Genomic DNA, 19,344 nt, shown 5'->3' with positions numbered 1-19,344 from the left:
TTCCCGCACATTGGGAATTGGCAAGCCCGCTTCTACATGGGCCGCGGCCTCGGCAAGCGCTCCACAGGTCGGTTTGTGTGTCACCTGCAACGTCTCTCGCAATCCCACTGGGGTACGCTGTGTTCCAGTAGGACTACTAGACCGGGAGGGGACCGGTAGAGGTCCCAGTCGGTCTGCTGGCGGTCGGTGAGGATGGCGAGCTGTGTAGCCAGGGTGTGGTTGAGTCACTCGACCAGCTCAAAGTCACTCTGGGGATGTAGGATCTGGAGCAGGACACGTTTCCCACGTAGGTTGCAAGGCTGATGACGGGAGGTTAATAGACAAAAGTGCCTAAGCACCATGCGCCATGCCCTATGGCTCATTAAGGACACTACCAAACATACGTATTAAATAGGGTGACATGTGTATATGTATAGAAATGTTCCTTTTATCATGGAAAAAATATACCACCTGTGGGCAGTCCCTCTCCATGGTAACGGATTGGCGCGGGGCATTTGATTGGCCCCCGCTGATCCCAGAGTTGTACTAATACTGACTGTTTGTCAGTTCTTCTTTATGCCTGATGAAGGTCTGACGACCGAATAATAAAACCTAAACCCAAGTGAAGACAATGTGCGGGATTTTTTCTCTACTTACTTTCTTTGGCTTCCACCTTCCGTGCTTTATGCTCTGACATGTCAAAAATGAATTCGAGAGCAACTCTACCACAATCATTACGAAGATCAATCAGTCATAAAAGCAACCTTCTTATGGCCATAGTGGAGGAAAAGAAATGCTCTACTGCACACATCCTTATATTGCCAATAGGGCTCACATTTTGGGAAGACACAAGTGGCAGGAGGGAGAGAGAGGGAGAGAGCGAGGGGGGGAGAGGGAGAGGGGGAGATGGGAAGAGGGGGGGAGGGGGCAACGGATGGACAGTCATGACTGGCACTTGAAGAGATTGATCACAGTTTCATGTGGAGGGGCTGGGGCATTTTGCCATCTCCCGCTTTGTGAGGAATGTGTCCATTATATCTAATGAGTGGAGTTCCAGCAATGTGGACCTGGTTGACATTTAGAAGATGAACATGCCAACGGCAGGAATATGCTTCTCTCACCGCGGGAATATGCTTCTCTCACCGCGGCGGAGATGGAGTGGTCCGTTTGACACCTCATTACTCGAAACAATTAGTATTGATTGAGAGAAATCCTTTATTTTTCCTTCAATTTTTTTCTTTTTGCGGTTGGATATATGTTGTCAGAATGTTCACCGACAGATTAATCATTAGGTGGGGGGGGGGGGGGGGGGGGCATGTCGTTGAACTTCCCTGATTGGTTGTAATAAAAGTGTGGGTTTTCTGTCATTTCACACCCTGATAATCATTCGTTCTATACCACCTGCTGTCACTAATTCGGGATGCGCAGCCTGATAATGATGGCGGGCATGTGCAGACTGAAAGTATTTTGGGGGACGGTGTGGTATTTAGACCGGTCTCATTATACCGCGCGGCACGTCTAAACTTGACAACCGCGGTACAATAATAATTGACCAACGTCTACACAACATCATTAACCCATTTTCAGCGGGAACCCCTGTATGTGGTTACATACATTATGTTATAATTTATCTATTGAAAAATAGCAGATCTACAAGCTCATAGCGCGCCACCGAGTGGCGCGCTATGAACTTGTAGGTCTGCTATTTTTGAAAAATCGTTAAAATGTGCCTCAAATCTTTCAGAAAATTGTCATGATTTAGGAAACATTTTTTTTAAATTTCGACGTCCGGCCTGAATTGGTTAAAACATCCCCTTGTTTGGTCCGTGGAACAAATGAGAACACCGGTGAGCAAGTGTGCACTGCAGGAGTAGACACAAGAGGGAAGGGGGGGGGGGGGGTGAGCAAATAAAATAAAATAAAATGTGAAGAGTGCTGGCATGGGTGTTTTTCTGTCTTTTTTTTTTTTTTTTGAGGTGGTCTCATCTGGGATATACCGTAGGTAGGGTTGGCTCATTAGTGAGCCTCTAGATGCTGTGTGCTTAGCCCAGGAGTCCTGTGCTGATGCTCGGGGAGTGCTGACTTGTAAGAAACCCCATAGTGCCTCTCCTCTCCCCCCTCCCCTCCACTCCGTACCTTTCCCCCCCCCCCCTCCCCGTCTCTCCCTCCTCGCCATCCAAGCCCGTTTAGTGCCACTGGAATCTCCAAGAGAGCGATTGACCCCATCTGTTCGCTCGCTTGACCGTTTGAGGTCATTTTTCCCTGCAATGGGATAAATAATTGGTTTCTTGCTTCCTAGTCTGCACAATAGTATTATCATGGCTTTATAAATAAATGTGTTTTAGAGGGATAAGGCACAGGGGACTATTGTAGCTTTTTTTTTGTAGATATTCAGCAAATTATATTGCCTCTGCAATAAACACTCTCGCTTATTTACATGGGATAATAAGGGTGACATTTTTCATGCTACTGTGCCTGGGGGGTTGGTAGAGCACACGCACACAATAATACAGACATGCAGTGCGGTGTATATACAGCAGTGGTTCTTTCATGTCAAGGACTGCCAGATTAATATATGTAGGTTACAGTAGTTGGCAGCAGATCTCATCTGAAAATATCAAGGACCCCCCCATACAATATTTGTGTTGTTAAAATGTTTCAATAACATTCACATTTCTAATCACATGCAGTACTGTAGGACTATTATGTAAGATCATTGTAAGATCAAATCACATTCAATAGTGTGAAGTGTAAAGAGAATAACCCATTTTTCGGTGTTTTTGTTTCTTGAGGTTAAGGGCTTGACATTAACTTTTTGAGGCACTTATTGTCGTCCTTGTCCGGGCACATAAGTCACTTGTCCGGAGCACGAGCACACAAATACATTTTAAACCAGCTAACACTAAGTTGGTTTTGGTGAATACAATACGTTTGAATATTAGGTGAATATTCTCAGTTTATAAGTTAAACTTGTAGCACTGCGTGTGCACTCACCCATGCAATTTCAATAATGAATTCCTAAGACTTGAGAGTCAGATAGTGTCCTCTAGTTTCATATCCATTTGAAAGTTATGGCAGAAAACATGCATTTAAATATCACCACCTTTCCACAAGATTCACACAGACAACATTCTCTGTCAGAGACGAGGCCGGACCTGAAATGACTGCTGGACTGAACATATGAAAACTTCCTTTGGGAACAGTCGATGTTTGGGAAGCACAAAGCGTATGGGGCACACAATTGACAGGTGTGTTGCGATTGGCGTGGGGGAATTAATCACACCACCTGCCAATTGTGTGCCCCATACATTTGTGCTTCCCAAAGGACGTTTTGCTATGTTTATTCCGGGCCCCATCGCTCGAGAATGTCCGTGTCCGGCTGGAACTTTCAATGGATATAGAACTAGAGGACAATATCTGGCCAGGGCAGTCTATTTGCTGAATACCGTATAGTTTTTTTTTGTTTTGTTCTTGATTTTATTTTAAAATATGTTTTAAATGTGTAATCATCAAGATTGATGAGCACAAAGAAAGTCGAGATGATGGCCAGTTGCCGTTTGAAATATATTAGTGATGTAGGGTAGTATTTCTCTTTGAAACTAAAGAAACAAGCAGAATAACACAAGGTTTGGTTTGCCTGAAACGGAATGGCGGACAACAATATTAGTAAGAGAAAGCCAGACAATAATGTCAGACAATACTGTTGCTGTTAGGAGCGTCACAGAAAAAGTGAAACAAAGAGTGACTTGTCCAACGGACAAGTACATTTTTATTACTTGTCCCGCACAACAGGACAAGCCTTAATGATGTCTCCCTGTGGTTTTATTGTGGGTGACTTTCACTGGATTCACTTTCAAGCAAGATAGTGTTACTTTAAGCAGGCTTTCAACCACTACGCACGCACGCACACGCACACGTTGTGGCGAGCCTATATTACCATTACACTGTAGGCCTACTTTGGAAGAGAGGGCACACTTTGCACCAATGAACTGTAGCCAGTGTATAGGCCTACCCATACCATTACACTGTAGGCCTACTTTGGAAGAGAGGGCACACTTTGCACCAATGAACTGTAGCCAGTGTATAGGCCTACCCATACTATTACACTGTAGGCCTACTTTGGAAGAGAGGGCACACTTTGCACCAATGAACTGTAGCCAGTGTATAGGCCTACCCATACCATTACACTGTAGGCCTACTTTGGAAGAGAGGGCACACTTTGCACCAATGAACTGTAGCCAGTGTATAGGCCTACCCATACCATTACACTGTAGGCCTACTTTGGAAGAGATGGCACACTTTGCACCAATGAACTGTAGCCAGTGTATACCCACACCATTACACTGTAGGCCTACTTTGGAAGAGAGGGCACACTTTGCACCAATGAACTGTAGCCAGTGTATACCCACACCATTACACTGTAGGCCTACTTTGGAAGAGAGGGCACACTTTGCACCAATGAACTGTAGCCAGTGTATACCCACACCATTACACTGTAGGCCTACTTTGGAAGAGAGGGCACACTTTGCACCAATGAACTGTAGCCAGTGTATACTCATACCATTACACTGTAGGCCTACTTTGGAAGAGAGGGCACACTTTGCACCAATGAACTGTAGCCAGTGTATACCCATACCATTACACTGTAGGCCTACTTTGGAAGAGAGGGCACACTTTGCACCAATGAACTGTAGCCAGTGTATACCCATACCATTACACTGTAGGCCTACTTTGGAAGAGAGGGCACACTTTGCACCAATGAACTGTAGCCAGTGTATACCCATACCATTACACTGTAGGCCTACTGTGGAAGAGAGGGCACACTTTGCACCAATGAACTGTAGCCAGTGTATATCCACACCATTACACTGTAGGCCTACTGTGGAAGAGAGGGCACACTTTGCACCAATGAACTGTAGCCAGTGTATACCCATACCATTACACTGTAGGCCTACTTTGGAAGAGAGGGCACACTTTGCACCAATGAACTGTAGCCAGTGTATACCCATACCATTACACTGTAGGCCTACTTTGGAAGAGAGGGCACACTTTGCACCAATGAACTGTAGCCAGTGTATATCCACACCATTACACTGTAGGCCTACTGTGGAAGAGAGGGCACACTTTGCACCAATGAACTGTAGCCAGTGTATACCCATACCATTACACTGTAGGCCTACTTTGGAAGAGAGGGCACACTTTGCACCAATGAACAGTAGCCAGTGTATACCCATACCATTGCACTGTAGGCCTACTTTGGAAGAGAGGGCACACTTTGCACCAATGAACTGTAGCCAGTGTACGTGGTGTGCAGGTTGTCCTGCACCTCGATGAAAAAAGAAAAAAAAGAAGGTACCTCTTACGCGGCCCCGACAATGCTCGTTTGAGTCATTTAGTGAGAATCCCTTCAGCAATAAAGCTCACTTTTCATTTGGCTCACGCTACTGCGAGTGCCTTAAAGGGCTGGGGGTACTGATGATCCATAATTCAGTCTCATTAGGACACATTAAATTCAGGACCCAGATCTTGATTTCCGCTGACAGTACAGAACAGGGAAAGTCTTCATCAGCAGCTTGTTGGGATTATATCCTTTAAATGGAACTAATTTGCCCAGCCACGGACCAGCAGGGGAGGGCAGCGCGCAGACAAGATCAGACCTTAAGTGGTAGTCATCGCTTATGAACATAAAGGCTGGTCTCGTCGGCGTCGGAGAGCGCTCGCTTTTGGTTATGCTGCTTGTGAATAAATGGGTCACTGTTGGATTCATTGAGGCGGATTTGTGTTAATTACCTCACAATATTATTCAGGCACTCGAGTCCCGTTTTTACAGCAGTTGTCGAGAATCACCACACATTGTGAGCTTAGTAGATCGGCAATCCTTTTTTTTTTTTTTTATTATGTTTTATCCCACAATTTTGTAACTCGTTTTTTCACCCAGTGTCAATTATCTATTGTAATCCTGGGCGCTACACTTACTCTGCCAACCTGGGGGGGTGCAGCGGACTGACCTCATGCTTCCTTCTATGCATGAGGAGTCCTAGCTGCTTCTTTTCACCTGACAGGGGAGTTTCCCCGGCCGGACGTAGCGCGTGGAAGGAACACGTTATTCCGACCAGTTCCTTTCCCCCTCCATCAGGCGCCCCGGCTAGCCAGGGGGAGGTAGTTTAGAGACCAGGATTACGGCATGTTTTTGTGAGGGTGCCTACCCTAGGGGACACGCCGACACGGGGAGAACATGCAAACTCCACACAGAGGCCCTTTTGCCAACCCTGCCTCGGGTATGGGCACTGATGACGCGGAGGAGGGAACACGCCCCCACTGCCCACAGCGTCCCCAGCGGGAATCAAACCCAGGACCTTCTAGCTGTGAGGCGACAGCACTACAGACTGTGCCACCGTGACCCCACTAGATCGGCCATCTTCACAGAACGTCTGGTTCAGCTATAGGGTTTTCATCATGGCTGAGATAATGATTCCTATAGTGTCGCAGTCCCGCCCCCGACGAGCGGCCTGGAAGATAATTTCCTATACATCTTTCCCATAGACCATAGACTATGGGTCGGCGGTTCGAATCCCGGCTCCTCCTGTCTACATGTCGAAGTGTCCTTGGGCAAGACACTGAACCCCAAATTGCTCCTGATGTGCTGGTTGGTACCTTGCATGGCTTCCGCCGCAATCGGTGTATGAATGTGTGTGTGTGTGAATGGGTGAATGTCACCCATTCACACACACACACCGAGTGACGCGCTATGAGCTTGTAGGTCTGCCTTTTTTGAACGACTGACATAGAAACATAGCTTTTTCAGAAAACTGTCAGGATGTAGAAGACATTTTTATAATCGCATCATGTCACTGGACCGATCAGCACCAAGTTGCTTGTGCATTCTGCCATCATAGCAAAGGCAATGGGGATTCTGATACTGTATGTGCATATTGTACATATTGTGAACTTTTTGAGTGCTCATGAGAGTAGTTCTTCCAATTTTGTGAAGGGTCTTAGATCTCGGGGTCACTGTTTCTGAATAATTGGTTAAGACTGACGTCATCAATCGAGGATGTCAACAAGATGTGGCAGATCCTCAAGGAAGCCCATTATAGTAGAGCATAGATCTACACTAAGAGGCATGCCCCAATTGCCATATGCACTGATTGATTTGTCCATCCATCCATCTTCAACCGCTTATCCGTAGTCGGGTCACGGGGGCAACAGCTCCACCAGAGTGCTCCAGACTTCCCTCTCCAGAGCAACATTAGTGACTTCCTCCTGGGGGATTCTGAGACGTTCCAAGGCCAGTGAGTCGATGTATTTCCTCCAACTGCGCCTTGGTCTGCCCCGGGGTCTCCTCCCAGTGGGATTGATTTGTATAAGGTTTATTGTTTGGATTAGTTAATCGGTTCATCGATCGTTAAGAAATGCTTCAATTAAACCTTAATTTTCACTTTTCTAATGGCCACACTCGTGGCCGAGGAACGAGGAGCTGGTTAAAAAAAGTCCTGCTCCACCTTTGTAGCCACAGAAACGGCTTTGCTTTTGCATGTGAGGTGACAGACAAAGATACTATTTCCTGGCCTTGTATCTCAAATGGTTCCCACTTTGGGAACCACTGGTGTAGGTGACCATCACAAAGACACTATGGTTGTAGCGATGACAGGCTTGGTTCTGGGTCTTGTAGTAAACCTTCTGCCTCCCGTAATGCTCCACATGATGAAGTCATACTTCAGACGCAAATCATATTGATGAATGCCACGTAAGAACAACTTTTTTTTTGTTATTGTTTGATAAGGCTTTATATTTGATTTGATTTTATGCCCTTATCAGTAGGGAAAATAATAACACAGGCTACAATGCCTGCCCATTTTAAAGTTAATTTACATGTAAAGTAGAATGAGCTGTGACAAACCTGTGTGTGTGCACGCAGATGATCATACATATTCAGTAAAGCTCATATAAAAATAAACTATTAATAAATTTGTCTACTATCATCAGATTACGTGAAAACAATAATTGGCTGCTAGTTAATAGAACAACAAATAGCCTTATGGTCGACCTACATGTCCTGCCACTGTGAAAACTAAATAGTATTTCTGTTGCCGGCATGCATGCAGCATTCCTTGCAGTATCAACACTACCCTTTCTTCTAGAACACTTGTGATTAATCACAACTAGTTGCAACATATCGTGGCATCCCGCACTGTGCAACGTCCCGGGGCAATTTGCATCTTTGGTGTGACGTGCGCGACTGCCGCAAAATAATACACTATTCCTGTGAGAGAAGTCTCTGGCGGAGCTTGAATTCCATGTTGTTTGTAAAACGGGTTCATTGAGAAACCAGACATAAAAGGTTCTCTAGAATGTTCTAGAAAGTTATTTTAGTATGTGATGTTTCTTTGTGGAGCCATTACAACTTTTTCAGCATTGAAGAACCACTTGTATTTTTTATGTACGTACACCATACAGACGGTTATACAACTAACTAATTAATTAAAATAAGTCCTGGATTGTAGCTTAAAAAAGCTGGCTCGATCTGTGGTGGGAGTTGAAGGACGACACTTTACCCCACGCAGTAAGCTGCCAGAATGGAGTTTGATAGCTGTCAGTTTCACATCAATCAGTGGAGTACTGGGTGGAAGTGGCTATGCCAGCGCGCTCTCTCTCTCGCGCACACACACACTCACACTCACTCACACTCTCTCACACACACGTACACACACACACACACACACACACACACACACACACACACACACACACACACACTCACACTCACACTCACACTCTCTCACACACACACACACACACTCACACACTCTCACTCTCACTCACTCACACTCTCTCACACACACACACACACACTCTCTCACACACACACAGACACACATGCACGTCTGACAGACAGACACTCAAAGGAGACCTTTTCAGCCCTTTTATTTATACAGTTATGTACCTTAGAGTTAGTTTTTTTCTTTCTCTGAAAATGAAATGATTACAGAGGTCAGGACCTGAGAGATCTTATAGCTGCCGATGGTCATGTCTCTCTCTCTCTCTCTCATACACATTCACCATCTGCCGTCCTCCATCTTAAATCTCCACCACGAGACTCTCCTGTCCCTCAGGCTAAGGCCTGACTCACACCTTCGCAACAGATTGATGTATAGCTGATGCATGAGACTTATTGACTGATGCAAGCTCACAATGCATTTCCAATGAGAGTCACATGGTTTGACACAACATTTGTGTTGTATGAGGGGGTGGGGGGCAGTCGAAACACAGCCGAAAGCCGTACAACACAAATGTTGTGTCAAACCATGTGACTTCCATTGGAAATGCATTGGGGAAAGATATAAACAAACCCTTTCATACATCTAGCATGCATCAATGTTGTATGCTAGATGCGAAGGTGTGAGTCAGGCCTTATAGTGCACTATAGTTCCCAGCGGGTGGACCCACTGGTGGGCCATAAGGATATTGCAAGTGGTTTCCCAAATAATTTGCAAAATACAGTATGAGATTCCCCATCATTTAGCTGAATATTGCAGTCATGGTTATTGAAGATTTTCAAAAAATATGGTTTTATCTTTGGCCAAATAGTATGCAGCCTAACTTTTATTACCATCTACGTACATGTTTGTACCTAAAGCTTTATATCAAATATGGAGCCGTTTAGCCGAAAATCAGCTTTTAACATTGGTCCGGGTGCTAGGCAATGCCTCCCTCACCCCCAGCACCAGGATCTTTGCACACAGCCCCCATAGACCCCTCCGCTGTCCATGGTCTTTCTTTTTTTTAAAGATATTTTTTTTGCGGCTTACGCCTTTTATTGTTTTTTGAAGGGACAGACAGTAGGCTGACAGGAAACGGGAGAGAGATGGGGGAGGACATGCAGTAAAGGCCGTGTCGGGCTCGGGAGTCGAACCCGCGGCACACTGCGACTGGATTACCAGTCGGGTGCCCAGACGGTTACGCCACCGCCTGGGCCTCCATGGTCTTTCTGATCCATCCGAGGTTCGGATGTCATTTGTGATTTTCACTTCCGACATGTTAACGTTTCTGGCGACTAGTAAACAGCGTGAGCTCATGCTAATGCAAACCGATCGTTACAATGGTGGCCTCCAGGCCTGGAAACGGGAAATGAAAATGACCAAATACAGGCAAAAAGTTCTGGCAGGGTTTACCGAAACTCTGCTGGCACAGAAATAATGAACTGTGTTTATAAACTATCGTATCGTAAAATAATTGAAAAGACTGAAATATGACTCCTCATCACACATTTTCATATTTTCAGGATTTTCAAGTTGGACCCGCCAAGACTGATTTGCATACAGGGCCCAGAAAATGGGTCTGCAGCCATGCTGACGACTCGGGCAGAAGAGGTACAGTATACTCAATAGATTCCCCCTAGTCAAACTTTCTCCACTTGACTGATTTCTTGCATATTTACATATTTACAAGAAACACATGCACACACAAAAAACACAACTCTCATTAACCCATTACAACCGGGGAAGCATTTGTGTCATTTTTAATTTGAGATAAAAAAAAATCACACCCGTGTGAACTGAGTGGTGCAACCCCCCCCCCCCCCCCCCCCCCCCTCTCTCTCTCTCTCTCTCTCTCTCTCTCTCTCTCTCTCTCATTAGCAGGCAACAGTGCAGCACTATCTCTCTCTCTCTCTGTTTCTGGCACAACAGCGCCCCTACTGGTACTCATGAGTCACACATGAGTCACACACATAGTCACAAACATAGGTTAACGTCACAGACATTGCTGTTCCTTGGAGTGGTTGCACCACTCAAAAATCTTTTTGGGGGGGTCCTTATTGGCATGAAAAAGTTTGAGCACCACCGCAACATACGTGGTATATTTTCAGAAAACTGTAGACATTAAAATGAATGTCTGAAACATGTATAGAATCAGCCTTCAGGTCTTAGCGGGTTAATTAATCCATTGAGACCTGGAACGCATCCATGTCACGTTAGCGTTTAACCACATTAACAATAAACCCATTTTGGGCGGGAACCCCTTTTGGTGTTTTATACATTATGTTATAATTTAGCTATTGAAAAATAGCAGATCTACAAGCTCATAGCGCGCCACCGAGTGGCGCGCTATGAACTTGTAGGTCTGCTATTTTTGAAAAATCGTTAAAATGTGCCTCAAATCTTTCCGAAAATTGTCATGATTTAGAAAACTTTTTATTTTTTTTTAATTTCGACGTCAGGCCTGAATGGGTTAAAGTAGCGGAGCAAAGTTGCTGGCCTGGGTCATGTAGGGGCCGCTATGCCCCGCTGAACCATCTCCATCTGCCCTTGGCGCTCGCTCTCTCTCTCCCGGTGAGACGGGAGGCCATGCAGAGAATCTCCATACTGCGCTTGCTCCTGTCAACCTATTGCGCTACCTTTCAACCAGCCTTTTTACATTTGCATGGTAATTATCTGCACAAGAGCATTTTGTGCTCTCTTATTTTTCAGAGAGTATTAAGTAGGCCACGCAGACAACAAACGTAAAGTGTGTGTGTGTGTGTGTGTGTGTGTGTGTGTGTGTGTGTGTGTGTGTGTGTGTGTGTGTGTGTGTGTGTGTGTGTGTGTGTGTGTGTGTGTGTGTGTGTGTGTGTGTGTGTGTGTGTGTGTGTGTGTGTGTGTGTGTGTGTTATACTTAACTCATTTAGGCCTGATGTCGAAATAAAAAAAAAGTCTTCTGAAAGAATATATATTCAAACATTTGTGCCGCAGTTTCACGATTTTTCAAAAATAGCAGACCTACAAGCTCGTAGCGTGCCACTCGGTGGCGCGCTATGAGCTTGTAGATCTGCTATTTTTCAATAGCTAAATGTATAACATAATGCTTAGATAAAACACCAAAAGGGGTTCCCGCCCAAAATGGGTTAAGTTGTGAGGGCCAAATATCCCCATGATGATTAGTAGACTTTAAGAAATAGACATTTTGAGGACAATTATCCTGGCCATGCATCACAATATACACTATGGTTGTTTTATGATTTTAAAAAAATGGTGTGGAAAAAGTCTAGTCTATTTTGCAGTGGCAAATACAATGGTGAACGGTATTGTTAGTTCTCAGTGTGAAAGTCTTACAATGAAGAAAACATGCAGGTGAGGATTAGAGAGTGTGTTTAGAGGTTGGGTTATGTGCCAGTGTCAAGCACCGACAGATGTACAAGCTCTCAGAGCATTGCAGCATGATGCGTTGTGAGATCAGATCAGTTGGTAGATCAGTTGTTTTCACTGCGACGCGTTGTGGGCTTTTGGATCTGCTATGTTCAGTGTGTGACAACGCGCAACTATAACTCGGTCTCAAAACCTCCCAAAGAATTAGGAAAATGTCCTCACAAGTATATACAAATGTACGTACCTCCGTGCATGGCGTGGCGGCACACGTGTGTGCAAGTGTTTGAGCTTTGTATGCAAATCTACTGTCTGAGCTACTTACCGTTCATCCACTGTGCACGTTCATGTGTTTCTGTTCACTGGAGCTCCTCCAATGTGCCTTATACACACAGTTTTATATTCAATATAGGCTCTGTCATCCTCGTGTATTCCATTTGCATGTTTTGGGGGAGCTGTGTTGTATTGTGTGTGCGCGTGTTTGTGCGCTCGCTTGTGTGCGTTGCCATTCGCTCCGGGGGAAAGATGTCAGTGACGGCAGCAGAGGCTTGTTAACTTCTTAACTAGTATAACTACACACAAAATCCCCCAAATGAAGCATGACAACCCATGTGTACATACCGTAACATGTATGGCACAATGCAGCCATGCAAAAAAAAGTCTTAGGCTTGTTCCCCTCCCTTAAACGACGCTCTATTGTGAATCTGCCATGGCAGATGCTGTATAGTATGTGATGCAGGGCTGGGCAATTAACCAAACATATATTGAAACTGATATCGTCGTTGTCAGGAGAAATATGGAGATAAACCTTATCTCCATATTTTAAACTTTTTGCGTTTTTGTTTTTCTCACATCTAACACAATCAGCGCCAGGATTTCTTTCAAAATAGGGTGCCGGGAAGATATGGCTGTTTTTACTCTGTAAGGCCCCCCCACTTTCTGTTCCGGGAAAAAAACTGGGAGACATATTTTTGCTTGCTTACCTCGCTAAGATTCTGATAAAAGTCGCTTCATATCGCTCGCTCGCTTCATATTTCATATTTTGAACGAGAGGCATGTTGAAGTCAGAAATGAAGAGCTTAGTATATCCATCTGGTCAAAACCACGGAGAGCTCCTTAGATTACGCGCGCCGAGCCTTTCTTTGTGAACGGTAAACAGGGAAGTGAACGACAACGCGCATGCGCGAAAGAGCAAAGAGTATGGTGCAGAAGGAAAGGCCAACTAAAAAAAAAAAAATTAAAAAATGTCTATTTTTCTCCCGGTTGATATCATTGAAAATGAAGACGTGTACACACGTTTTCAGCTTTCTGATCTTCTACGTTTGCCAATTTGAATCGAGAAAAGTAACGGTTTTGGACATAATGAGGTTTCCACTCGACAGAGACGTTAGAATGTACTGTGGGTTTATCAGATAACGAGAGGCAGTTTTTATTTTCTTGTACAACGAATTGACACACATATATTCCAATAGATTTCTTCTTATTTTTGATAATCAACTAATTTGATTAGTCTGATTAACTACTTAACCCCGTTGTTAAAATGGTGGCATAGGCCTACAAAAAGAGTGAAAATAGCCGATCGTTCTACAAGCTCACAACACATCGCATTGTGACACGTTGTGAACTTTAACAATTTAAAACAAAAGCAATCATTACAATTTTGCTATTTGCAAATTAGGCATTTAGCAGACGCTCTTAATCCAGAGCGATTTACAGTAAGAACAATACATAATACATCAAATAGAGTACATAGAAATAGTCTTCAAGGATCATAAGCAAGCTAAGAACCGATCCGTCTAACAGTAGAATATATGTACAACTAGAAAAAGTGCCCTTCCGGGCACAGGTCTCCACCAGGAGGATAGGAGTGTGTGTGATGTTTGGCAAAATGTTTAGGAGTAATATAAACATGTTTTTTTGTTTGTTTGTTTGTTTCTTGCAACAATTTTCTTCATTTTGTTGAGGAAATGCAGAGCCAGATCACTCATAGCATCTCTGAGGATAGAATTCTGGATGAGCAGGACATGTGCATCATTTTGTACAAAACGGGCTACTCCTGAAAACTTTGGAAGGCAATCTTAGCCAATCATTGTAGAATCTGAGAAATCCAACAGGCTCGTCTTGATCACATGACTACAGAGATCATGTGTACCGATTTGCGTGAGATTTGGATGAAATCTGTGCGACTAACATAAACAATGTGTTTTGCAGAAATCGGCCTCATGGTGGCGCTATAACCGGCAGATGTGGGGGGATGCAGGGAAAATGTTTTGCCATGGCCTCTAGGGAGTGCGCATACAAAAGTTGTATACAGATCGATGCAGTTATAGGTAAAAACAGGAATTGGCCTGTTATAGCGCCACCGTGAGGCTGATTTGGGAAACAAATTGTGGCATGTTGTCCTCGGCCTAGTGGAAATTTCATGGAAATTGGACACTGTGTTTGTGATTTGTGGCATTTTGTTCGAAACGGACCAATCATGTGAGCTTTGGAAGCCAATCTTAGCCAATCAGGATGGAAGATGGGAAATTGTGCAGATCCGTGTTGATCACATGACTATGGAGATAGTGTATACCAAATTGTGTGATGTATGGATAAAATGTGTACGAGTTATCTACAGAAATGTGTTTTGCCTAAATTGGCCTCATGGTGGCACTATAACTGGCCGTTGAGGATTTTTTGGGGCAGAGGTTCATCGTTGGCATCCAGGGAGTTTGTGTGCACAGTTTGGCATGGATCGGGCCAACGGTGGCAGAGATTAGCTGATAACGGAAGGACGGAAGGACACACGGACGGAGTGCAAAACATACTTTCTCCCCATACAGTACTATAGAGTGCTATCTAAATTATAAGTTTAGCCTTTGCATACGCCTTTGAGGTCGTTGAGGCTAGTGCATGTGTGTTCATTAAATCATATCAAGGCAAACATTTTGAGTTGTAGGCCTAAATATTGATTCGAAGTCATATTGCCAGCCTTAACCCATTTTGGGCGGGAACCCCTTTCGGTGTTTTAAACATTATGTTGTAATTTAGCTATTGAAAAATAGCAGTTCTACAAGCTCATAGCGCGCCACCGAGTGGCGCGCTATGAGCTTGTAGGTCTGCTATTTTTGAAAAATCGTGAAAATATTTATTTCAGAAAACTGGAGGATTTAGAAGAATTTCAGGCCTAAATGGGTTAAACTTTTGTCCTTCAGAAAAATAAATAAAAACAAATCCAATCATCCATTTCAGTGGGTAAACATGTTGACCTTGTGTAGCGCGGTATAGCCTTGCAGAAGCCTCATATCTCCCTTGGCAAGGGGAGACTCACCTTTGGCTAAGCAGTAGTAGACGTTTTGGTTTCCTGGAGCCATGGTCACCACCTGGCTTGTGCTGCAAGTCAAGCTGGATCCGTTTATCAAATCATTACCCCATGGTCCAGCTGGCCCGCACGCAGACACAACCCTGGGCTGTTAACCCAAAATATAGCACAACCCATATTTGCAGCTGACTTAAAGTCGCTCATTTGGGTTCATCGACTAATCGAGAAGCAGTTGTTTGTTTATTGATTAGTGTTCTTATACTGTATATCAACACATCAATTTTCTTTTGTAATTAACTAAATTGATCTTTAGTTAAAGGACCACTTCACCACTTTTCAACATCTCTTCATATCATTGGTCCTCACTAATGTTCATGATAAAACACCACCATTTCTTCCTACTCAGTCTGTGTCTCATAGGAGTAGCCTGGCTAATAAGCCAGACTAATATCACACAACACTGTCGCGGTATATTCGTCTGGGCTGGCTCCACTTGGATTTCATTTCCCGGGGGGCGGGTTCAAACATTTTCTCTTTGACGCAATTGGTCAGAGCTACTGTCAGTCAAAAGTCTCAAGCATTGAACGTCACTGTACCAAAGCCCGCCCATATTGCATACCGTGTCCCGATTGGTCCGACCTGTTCTCGGTTGTAGGAAAGAGGCGTGCTACTGAGCCTCGCCAGACCGTAATCCGCTGGTAGGCAATTTTTTTTTGCCAACGGCTGATTCGGTCTGGTTTATTAACCAGGCTATCATAGGAGGGCTTTGGGCAGTTCGGACACCCGTCCACCAGTGACATCATCATTAGGCAGATTGTTTTTAAACAAGATTTGTTTTAAAATATATTTAGATTTTTATTATCGTGAGAACGATGGCTTCAACCTTTGCATTGCAACTTTTCAGGAAAAGAAAGCCTGCCGTTTCTATTAGCTTGGATTCACCATCGATGATGTCACTGGTGGACGGGTTTCTGAACTGCCCACAGCCTTCCTATGAGACACAGACTGAGTAGGAAAAAATTGTGGTATTTTATCATGAACATTAGTTAGGACCAATTATAGGAAGAGAAGTTGAAAAGTGGTGAAGTGGTCCTTTAACCTAAAATAGTTCAAAACAGCCAATATACGAATTTGTAGATCTGCTATTTTCACATGCACACAAAGAAAGTTCATCAATTGTAATCGAGGCTAAAGTTAGAAATAACCGTGAATATTAATTTGAAGTTGTTTCGCCTGTAGCCCATAGGATCATTCCAAAATTGCCTTTCTTAGCCACTGCCACTTTGTTCGACAATGCTGACACATTCCACTGTTCAGTTTGTGTGGGTTTTACTTGCTGGGCCATGCACATTTCCAAAGGTGGATATTAATGTGTGGATGCTATACCCTGAGGGGCTGTACACGAACAAAGCAACTCTCACTTAATTTAAGTGCCAGCGTCATTAATACCGTTTCTAAAGGCACCGTTAATTACATTTTTGTGTGAGTATTGTGGTGATTAGCACTGCATTGGTTTTTGGCCTTTGTAATTACAGTTAGTCAAACCTTGGAGGAGGAAAAACTCAACGGGGTTTAATAACGGTGTGGCTGCTGGGTGGATTTGGGATTCGACTTATGGGCCCTATTTTCGTCACTGCCTTACCCCTTATCCCTAAACTTCTTTTCCCCCTTTTTTTTTTTTTTTTTAACATTTTTGAATAGTTCAACTAGCCGATCTAAGTAACTCAAAATGGTAAATGGTGCATTTATATAGCGCCTTTATCCAAGGCGCTTTACATAGATTGTGCATTACATTCACCCATTCACACACACATTCATACACCGATGGCAGCGGAAACCATGCAAGGCACCAACCAGCACATCAGGAGCAATTAGGGGTTCAGTGTCTTGCTCAAGGACACTTCGACACTAACTCTCGGGGAGCCCGGGTTCGAACTGGCGACCTTGCGGTTACCATCCAGCCACTCTGCCACCGCCACCCCTATAACTATTTCAAAATGTTTTTAAAAATATTAAAATATGGCAAAAAAAAAATGGAGGAAGAGGAAGGTGGCGCGCAAGATGGGGCCCATTATGTGGCAAATGTCTGCAGCTTCCCGTATGTCTGTCATGCAAGCATTTTGTTTTCTTTCTGCATCTATTTTTCAGATCCAAAAGGGAGATGATAGGCATTTGCCCTGGGACCCAAACTAAACGCGTCCTATCCCATAACCCTGGAGGGTCGTTGGGTCACTAATGTGCAGCTCTCTCCAAACCACTCTGTCCTCGGCAGCTCTCATTGCCTCGCTGCAGTTTCAAGTAAGTCCTCCGATGTTGTCTTCCATCTTGTCCTTTGTCTCCCTCGTCTCCTGCCACCTTGTACGGTGGTGGTGGTGCCTTGCAGGATGGTCTTTGCAAGGCCTGAGGCTCTGATGACGTGTCCACTCCATGTTTCTGCCTTATGACAGTGTTAAGCAGGTCATCATGTGGGCCAATGGCTTGGCTGATCTTTTTCAGTAATTCCTTGTTTGTGAATTGTGACATAACTATACTACTACTACAACTACTTAATTATTATTATTTTTATTGTATTTATTATGGACATAATTGGATTTATTTAATTGTATTCATTGAAGGACACTCAACTAAAACAAGACTGTGTAATAATGGCGCAACCACTCTAGGAATCTCTGACGTCATGTTGATGACAATTTACAATTTAGGCATTTAGCAGACGCTCTTAATCCAGAGCGATTTACATTAAGCAAGAACAAAAAGCATGGGAATACATCACATATATAAAATGCATTTATCAAGAACATGCTTAAGCTAAGAACGTAACTAGAACATATCTATATAATGACACTATACTGTACATATAAACTATACATATATACTATACTATGCTGTACATATATACTATGAAGTGCTATGACTACATACAATGCAAGTATTGTGCTGTCTACATGACATGCTATAAGTCTGTTTCAAATGCTATCTAAGTCTAAAAAGTGCTGTCTAAGGGGGTAGGGTAAATTCTATGATCCATTCCATGATGGAGTCTGAAAAGGTGGGTTTTCAGACTACGGCGGAAGATACGGCGGAAGATCGGGAGTGATGACGTCAGTCTGGCCCAATGGAGGGATGGTGGATCCACAAAATCATGAATTCACAAAATGTGAACAAACATAAAGGGTACTGACTGCATTGGACCTATACCAGCAAGTGCACACAATAAACGTGATGGTGTAGTTAGTTGTTTGCGAGATTATCTGTGGACTGGACGGGCTTTACGGATTTACGGACAACAATGACAAATTAGAATTCTATACGTCTCCCCCCCCCCCCCCCCCCCCCCTAGGCACCGCCCTGTACATACATTACACCCTGAACAAAGAGGGTGATGAATTAATTATTATGAGACTGCAGCGCTTTTGTGCAGCACCTTTTGTGCAGGTAGATCTCTGTTGTGATGCTTAACTCATTGTAAGGCATTCCAAACAATGTGGCAGGGGTCCCGCGTATACGTGCGCACCTCTCGGTATTTATTGGATAATTGGTGGACAAACGGAGAGCGCCACGGCTTCCATTTGCCAGTGGCGAGACCGCGGCACTAATTAACATCCGGAACAGCCACTATTCCCCGCGATTGTTTTTTGAACAATTGGCTCTGCGCACATGTCTTCCCCACAGCACTTATGTCATTAACACATTTTGGGCGGGAACCTTTTGGTGTTAGCATTATGTTATGCTTTAGCTATTGAAAAATAGCAGATCTACAAGCTCATAGCGCGCCACCGAGTGGCGCGCTACGAGCTTGTAGGTCTGCTATTATTGAAAAATCGAAGAACGACTGACATAGAAACATAGCTTGTTCAGAAGACAGGATGTAGAAGACATTTTTAGAATCTGATCTCAGGTGAAAACGGGTTAATGTGACAACACCGTGTTAAAGGGACTACA

This window comes from Electrona antarctica (genome assembly GCF_951216825.1).
Source record: "Electrona antarctica genome assembly, chromosome: 21".
Lineage (NCBI taxonomy): Eukaryota > Metazoa > Chordata > Actinopteri > Myctophiformes > Myctophidae > Electrona > Electrona antarctica.
Note: the sequence above shows the minus strand (reverse complement) of the source record.